This window comes from Lactuca virosa, chromosome 9 (assembly GCF_052849685.1).
Source record: "Lactuca virosa cultivar CGN04683 chromosome 9, Lactuca_virosa_CGN04683_v6, whole genome shotgun sequence".
NCBI lineage: Eukaryota > Viridiplantae > Streptophyta > Magnoliopsida > Asterales > Asteraceae > Lactuca > Lactuca virosa.
The window spans coordinates 293,175,645-293,183,173 of record NC_136434.1 but is presented as its reverse complement, the minus strand read 5'-3'; the positions used below and the strand labels follow the sequence as shown (position 1 = coordinate 293,183,173).

General features: G+C 30.0%; 1 non-coding gene across 1 annotated transcript; it reads right to left on the bottom strand.

Annotated features, from left to right (window-relative positions):
• Positions 1-7,116: 7,116 nt before the first annotated feature.
• On the bottom strand, positions 7,117-7,189 carry TRNAR-ACG (transfer RNA arginine (anticodon ACG)). Its single transcript has one exon. It is a non-coding gene; the product is annotated as a tRNA-Arg (tRNA).
• Between the last annotated feature and the right edge of the window lie 340 nt (positions 7,190-7,529).

Here is a 7,529-nt window from a genome sequence, read left to right as displayed (position 1 = left end):
CAAAAACAAGGGGTATGAACTCACCTTGCTTAGTTGTTTCGGTTTTGAAGAAGATATGAAGAAGATTTTTGGTCCTAGCAACACCTTGATGTGGATCTCGAACTTGAGGTGATTCTAGGAGTATGATTATCACAAATGTTTAAGAGAAGGGATCTAACATGAGAAAAGAGTTATAAAATCCTTGGATATGTATAACTTACCAAGAAGTGATGATATTCTCTTGAAAATCCTCTTGATACACAACCAAAACTTCGAGATTTTAGAGGGAGAAGGAGGAGAATGCTTGAGAGAGTTTGAAGGAAGTTTGAAGTTGTGTGTGTATGTTTTCCTTGTGCTCTCGGCCGAAGAAGAAAAAGAGAGGGGAAGAGAGAGGTGATGAAATGACTAACATGGATATATGTTGGATTATGCATAGAGGTATGAAGGGTAATAAGGAGGTGGCCGAGAGAGAGAGAGAGAGAGAGAGGAGAGACAAGATTTGGGCCTTTAGTGCTTGAGTTCCATAATGTGAAGCCCAAATTGATGGTTTTCGGCCCATTGGGCCTTTGGAGTAGTTCACGGCCCAATCTTGCATAAAGGAATGGATTTGTGGCCCATTAGGATTTATTAAATTTGTTATGGCCCAAGAAGGCCCATTAAAGGTAAACTAATCCATTTTAGACTTATAAGGCCCAAAAAGGTTAAGTTTCATGAAAGTGGGTCCAATTAGGGCCCATTTAAGGGTCCTAAGCCCAAAATAGTCAAATTGGAAGCTTATTGGTCCATTAGGCCCAATAAGGAAATCCTAGTCCATAATGGACTTAAACCGGGATTTTTAGGGTTTCCAATCTTTTGTTGACTATTTGAAGTGTTGCATAGAGTGTTTGATGAAATCTTGGTGTCATTGAATAATCATCATGTATACTTTCCAAACTTTAGTTTCAAATGTTATCATTGTTAATGTTTACAGAAGCATTAGAATTCCTAGTTGTGACATTTTCTTTTTAGGATTTTTAGTTTTGAGTGAAAAAAATTGAGTTGTGAAAAAATAAGAAATAGAAAAGAAAAATAAAGGTTGCAAAAGTTTGTGCTTTATCTTAATATATTGAGCAAAAATTGTACTTATTTTAGGACAAAAGGTACTTAATATGTTTTAATTATGTTTTGTAGCAGCGAAGACATGCTCGGGATAAAAAGTAAGAGAAATGCAGAGCTTAAAGCAGGGAAAAAATGGGTCAAGTCAACTAAAGTCAAAGAACTCAAGAATTCTAAAGCCCACAGCGTAGAGATCCCTTTTTTTCGTTACATTATTGGACTTAATACCTCTTTGTTTCAATAAATTAATTGGTGTGGGCTTAAAATTTTTGGACCATTTTGTATAGTTTGTATTTTGGTCCATTTAGAAATAACCTGAAATTTTTTAGGTTAGCCCATTTTTTTTCCAATATAAAACCACAACATAAAATGAATTTTCCGAAAAAATTAACACTACTAAAAAAAATTTGAGGGGTATCCCGAGATCCATAATGGATCCGCCTATGGTCGGACCTCAAGAAAGTCGAACATTGTTCCAAGGTTTAGTTAGAAGGGATGTGAATTAAGAACCAATAAATCCACAAATACAGCGACCAAACACGCGTGAAATAATTATGGAAGAAGAGGCTAAGGCAATGCGTGATATGTTCCAACCTTAAACACTCCTCATGTGGAAGCCACAACGACAGTAATTCATGATAACAGTCGGTTAACTTTGGGATGGTATAATCTGCAACTTGACATGAGAACATTTTAAAGTTATATATGGCGATAAGTATTACCCTGAGATTACAATGAAGAAACTAGAAGAAGAATTTGTGCAACTATATCAGGGTTAAAGTATGTGCAACAATACATAGTCGAGTTCTTTGAGAATAAGCATTGTTGTCTGTCAGAGCATCAGGTGAAAACTGAAAAGAGGAAACGTGGTTGTTACATTTGGGGATGAAAGTCACGTATACACCAGTTTATGAAAGTATTTGATACTACATTCAAGCAGGTATAGATGATACAAAAGAAAGGGATAAAGGGTCGATAAGACCAATGTTTTAAAAACCGATTTGAACTATCCAATCGACCAAGAACCGGAGAAGGGAGCAGTTCAACTAGCATCGGTTTTATGCGTATTTCTAAATCAAAATGAACCGGTCGGTTTTTACAAAAATCCGGTTGAACTGTTTAAATGAAATAAAAACACATGAAAATGAATCATTTTGCATAACGGACTTTGGTGTTTTTCATATCTATTTAGATTTCTTTGAATAAGAATACATAATAAATGTTATGAAGTTTTTTAATGTATTCTTCTAATACTATATTTTGTTTCCATATTATACTTTATTTTCTTTTTTATTTACGTTGATTGATGTAAAACTTATTGTTATGTGTTTTTTAATATATTTGGATTGATATATAATTTGTATTTATGTGTAGTTAATGTTAAGCATGTGGATGTAGGAAAATAGGGGAAAAATGAATATTATAGAAATTTGTTTGAACCGACGGTCGAACCGGTTGAACCGGAAAATGATCATCATACAGGTTCAACTAAAAACCGATTTTTAAAACATTGGATAGCATAGTTTTAAAAGGAAAATGGAAGATAAGGCTCAAACTAAAAGGACACAACATAGGCGGGTCTACTTGGGTCCCTCGGGTAGCCAGGCTACCCTCAATTTTTTTTATGTATAGTGTATTTTCTTTCCGATGTAGTGTAAACTTTCTGACGTGCTATTCTAAAATCTCATGTGCTACTCTTGAGGATTTGTCCTTGCTCCGCCACTAAGTCCCAACCAATTGAATCTAGCACGTAACCATATGTGAGGAAAGATGATGGAAATTGGTGTGATAAATGAAGAAAGAAATAAAAATTATGGAAACCATGCCTTGACGAGTTTGATTACACCATATATCAAACGTGGGAAAGAAGGGCATTTAGGCTAATGACTGCACAAATCAACAAGTGGTATGCTTTAGTTGTCATGAGACTAAGGCGGCATGACAAGACTTAAAATACATGTTTTTGTTACTTTTGTTGTAATGCAATACGTGTGTGGGACAGTGGGTTATTGTAAAGTTTTATAAACTACGGCTGTAGTATTTGTTATCCTATTGTGGTGTGACGTATAAATTGTCATATCTCCTCCCCCTATCTAATAAAAGAATAATTATAATCTCATTTTAACATGTGTCGTCCTATTAGACCTCCTAATTAATGTATATTTTATTCTTCTTTTGTCATGTGTCACCCTATTAGGCCTCCTAATCAATGTATGCCACTTGTCAACCTATTAATTCTCAATTTTAAATTTCTCATTTTAATTAGATTAAATTAATAACATTAAAATAAAAATTAAAATAAAATCAATACAAATTATAAGGTGATATAATTTCACATATTTATTTAAATTAATGATTATAATTTTATATAACTAAAAAAATATCTCTTAATTAATAATTTATTTAAAATAATTGATTAATAATTTTGTTCTCACTATTAAAGTTTAATTAATTTTATAACTGTGGTTTCCACGAGTTATAAACTAGTATATCTATACTACTTTATAATGAATACATAATTAGAATTTCAAAAGTTTTAAGACCAAAGTCTTAAACTAAGGAGCTTAAATCTTAACCATTAATTTCACATCTAATACATCTAATTGTATAAAGTATTGATCCTTGTGACTTAGAAATAACCAATCACGATCAAGTTTGAAACAAAATACAAATTTTAGGACAATATAAAAATGGTACGTCACTACCATTCTTTACAAAGTTTAAAACCTTCTTTTCTTTTGCATACATATGCATGCTTCCCATCATCACCTCTGTTGCTTCATGCTTCCCCTACTGCACCAACGACCACTAACCTAAGCCACCTCGATTTTCATACCGTCACCGTCATTGCCGGTGTATCATAAACTCTGCCACCTCCACCTCAAGTACTGTCGCCTTCTACCGAACTGTAGATCTAAAATCGCCACCACTACTGTCACATTTCTCACTCGATTTAATGTTTTTGTTTTGAAATCGTTCTCAACTCCCGCTTTCCCTCGCCGGCGACCATCACCCTCAACAATATTGCCTCCTACCCCGTCGCTCCGTTTCCCTCACCACCATCTGCCGTCGCTACTATGATGTGATCGTCGATTTAGGTATACATTGTCACCCAATATTTTTTTATAATCTGTTCTCAACCTACTTTTATTTTCTCATGTTCTCTCATGTTTTCTTAAAATTCAGATTTGAACGGCTTTTGCTTTGGAAGGGAAGAACGACAATTATTACAAAATTTTGCTTAGATTAAGTATTTAGATATTGATTTTATTTTTCAGATGTATAATATGTAAGTTTAAATAGTTTGATGATTGTAATTATTAATATAATCGTTTGATCAGAATGATTAAAATGCTTTGTTATTAGATTTATATATTTTTTTATATATAAACAAATTGTTCATTTATTTGATATATTTCAGCAATATCTATAAATTTTTGCAATGGGTTCTAAAGTATCAAGTTAATTGTACATATATATGATACGGTGAAAAAGGAGTTAGATGTTAGTGTTTAAATTATTTTGTTTTTATGTAATATCAAATAAAAATATGTTAGTGTTTAAATTATTTTGTTTTTATATTATAAACGATATACTTCATTTTGTGGTCTTCATCATTATATTCAAATAAAAATATTAATTATCCAAACGACATTTGCTCAAACCCCTTATTTAAACTAAATACTTAACTGTTTTATGATTATAATTTTTTTTTTTTGCCTTTTGCCTTCTTTTGAAAATAGTCTTTCTATTTTAAAATTTTTGGAGTTATACTTTTAATTTACAACTTCTTATAATAAACTATTCTCGTAATTAATAAATGACTTTTATAAACAAAATTATAAGATTGAAAAAAATCAAAGATAAGATGGAGTTGTAATAAATATAAGTGTCCAGAAAAAGTAAAAAGAAATAGTCGTTTGAGTTTAATAAACATTGAAATTGATACTCCCTCCGTCCCAAAATTATTGTCCACAGACAAAAAACACATAGATTAAGAAAAACAATCATTAGTTTTTTCTTTTTAGTAAAATGACCCTCTTGCCCTTTTCTAAAACCAATGGAAAATGTGTGTTTGTAATTATTCAAGTTTAATTTATTAAATGTTAGGGGTAATATGATAAAAGTGTATATCTATTTTTGGTAGTGGATAATAATTTTGGGACAAACTAAAATAGTAAAGTGGACACTAATTTTATTAATTTTGGGACGGAGGGAGTAATATTTATCATAAAAGTTGCAATAGGTAAAAAGAGCTATGGATATTTAACAGTTTTCAAAAATAAAAAACCTTTTAGGTTTGTAAAAAGAACTACGGCTATATCGTGGTTTCCAAGAACTAGATACGAAAAGGTCTTTTCAATTTCTAAAAGACGTCTTTTCACTCCAAAAAGTGATTTTTTTATATAATTAATATTATTATTCATTTTATAGTTAGCTTATGATTAATTATAAAACCCTTCAATAAATATTGCAATATAGAAAACATATTTTCATCTTAAAAAATGAGCTTTATAAATCAGTTATGTAAAAGATATATTTAAAATTATAAATAATTAGTTTTTATAAAAACAACAGTTTAGAATGATGAGAAAGAAATTTCTCTAAATAAATAAACTACATAAAAAAAATGTTATATAAGAAGTTATCAGCTTTTGAAACTTTTGGTTAGCAATTGTATAGCACATCCTGTGCATATCAACACAATAGTTTTTACGTGAGAAATATAACTTATAAAAATATAATACCCACATATTATAGGTCATTATACAAGTCATTTTGGTTACCCAAAAATATTATTTTTCAACAGCGACTTGAAAAGCAAAGAATTTATATTTTTAAATGAAAAATACAATTTTTTTTTCTTCTCACAAAAACAACTTATTGATATTTTGAAAAAAAATAATAATAAAAGAATATCATATTTTTACTTTAAATCAAAATACAAACATACATTTGATATTAACCTAAAAGCCAAAATAAACAATTTGGATTACAAGTAGAAAGGAAAAACATGTTCAAACACGAAGTTTACCATCTTTGGAATCATTATTTTAACCATTTGAATTGTCTTCATTTTACGTATATTTTAAAAGAAAAAAAAACAATGTTCATTTAATATTATCCGGTGCCAGTCGAAAGAAAGTAATTGTACATAAAAATTATTCCAGAAACAAATTGTCGAAATAAAACTAATTTCCGCCGCTGCATCGCGCGGGTCCCTACTAGTGTGTGTGTGTGTATATATATATATATATATATATATATATATATAGATCCGGTAAAAAAAATTTTTTGGTAGGAAGGTAAGAAGTTTTTTTTCTACATATTTTTTTGACGAACAAAATAAATAAATCGCTAGATGATTCATTTGTAAGATGATTCACAAGAAAAAAATTCCAAAAAAACATCTTTATGATTCATTTTTAAGTAAATTAAGAAAAAATTCATTTTTATAGCAATTTTAGTGAATAACAACAAAATCATTGTATAAATGAATAATCGAGATGTTTTTTTAGAATTTTTTCTTGTGAATCATCTTACAAATGAATCATCTAATGATTCGTTTTGTTTGTTCGCGAAAAAAATATGTAGAAAAAAAACTTCTTACCTTCCTACCAAAAATTTCCTTCATATTTGATATTGACTATATATATATATATATATATATATATATATATATATATATATATATATATATATATATATATATATATATAATGTTTATGGAATTGAATTCCTTGAAAGACATTAACTAAAGGAATTCGATTATCTTTCATAACATCCATGGAATTTATTTATAATCCTTTGCGTTTGCCAAATAGATAGATACAAAAAATAAAAAAGTTAGATGTAAAATCTAATTATTGGATTCAATATAAGAACGACTCCGCTGGGGATCGAACCCAGAGTCTCTGGTTCCGTAGACCAGCGCCTTATCCATTGGGCACAGAGTCAATTTGTCTCTTTTTTTTGTCTTTTATTATTTAATCAGCGGCTAAAAGGTTGGCAGTATTGTTTATTGATTGAATTCAAAAAGTACGACTCTGCTGGGGATCGAACCCAGAATCTCTGGTTCCGTAGACCAGCGCCTTATCCATTGGGCCACAGAGTCAGTTTGCCTTTATGCTTTCTCTAGTCCTATTTAATCGTTGACTATTTTGATAGGAAGGAATGGCCAATCCACTACTCGAGCCGACTGCCGAGTGATTTACATTATAGTATTTTCGCTTGCGACTTAACCTACAGTATTTCTATATAACATATTTTTATTTAGAATAAGTAGCAAATTTTTCTACCCTAATAAATAAAGATAATTTTGTCAAATGTCTAACTTCTTATTGAATTTGACACATGTCATTTTCTTAAAATTTTAGAATTATTTTTTTCCACTTGTCATTTTTGTATTTTTTTTTATTTTTTATTCAACTTTCACCTATTAAATGTCACCTCAT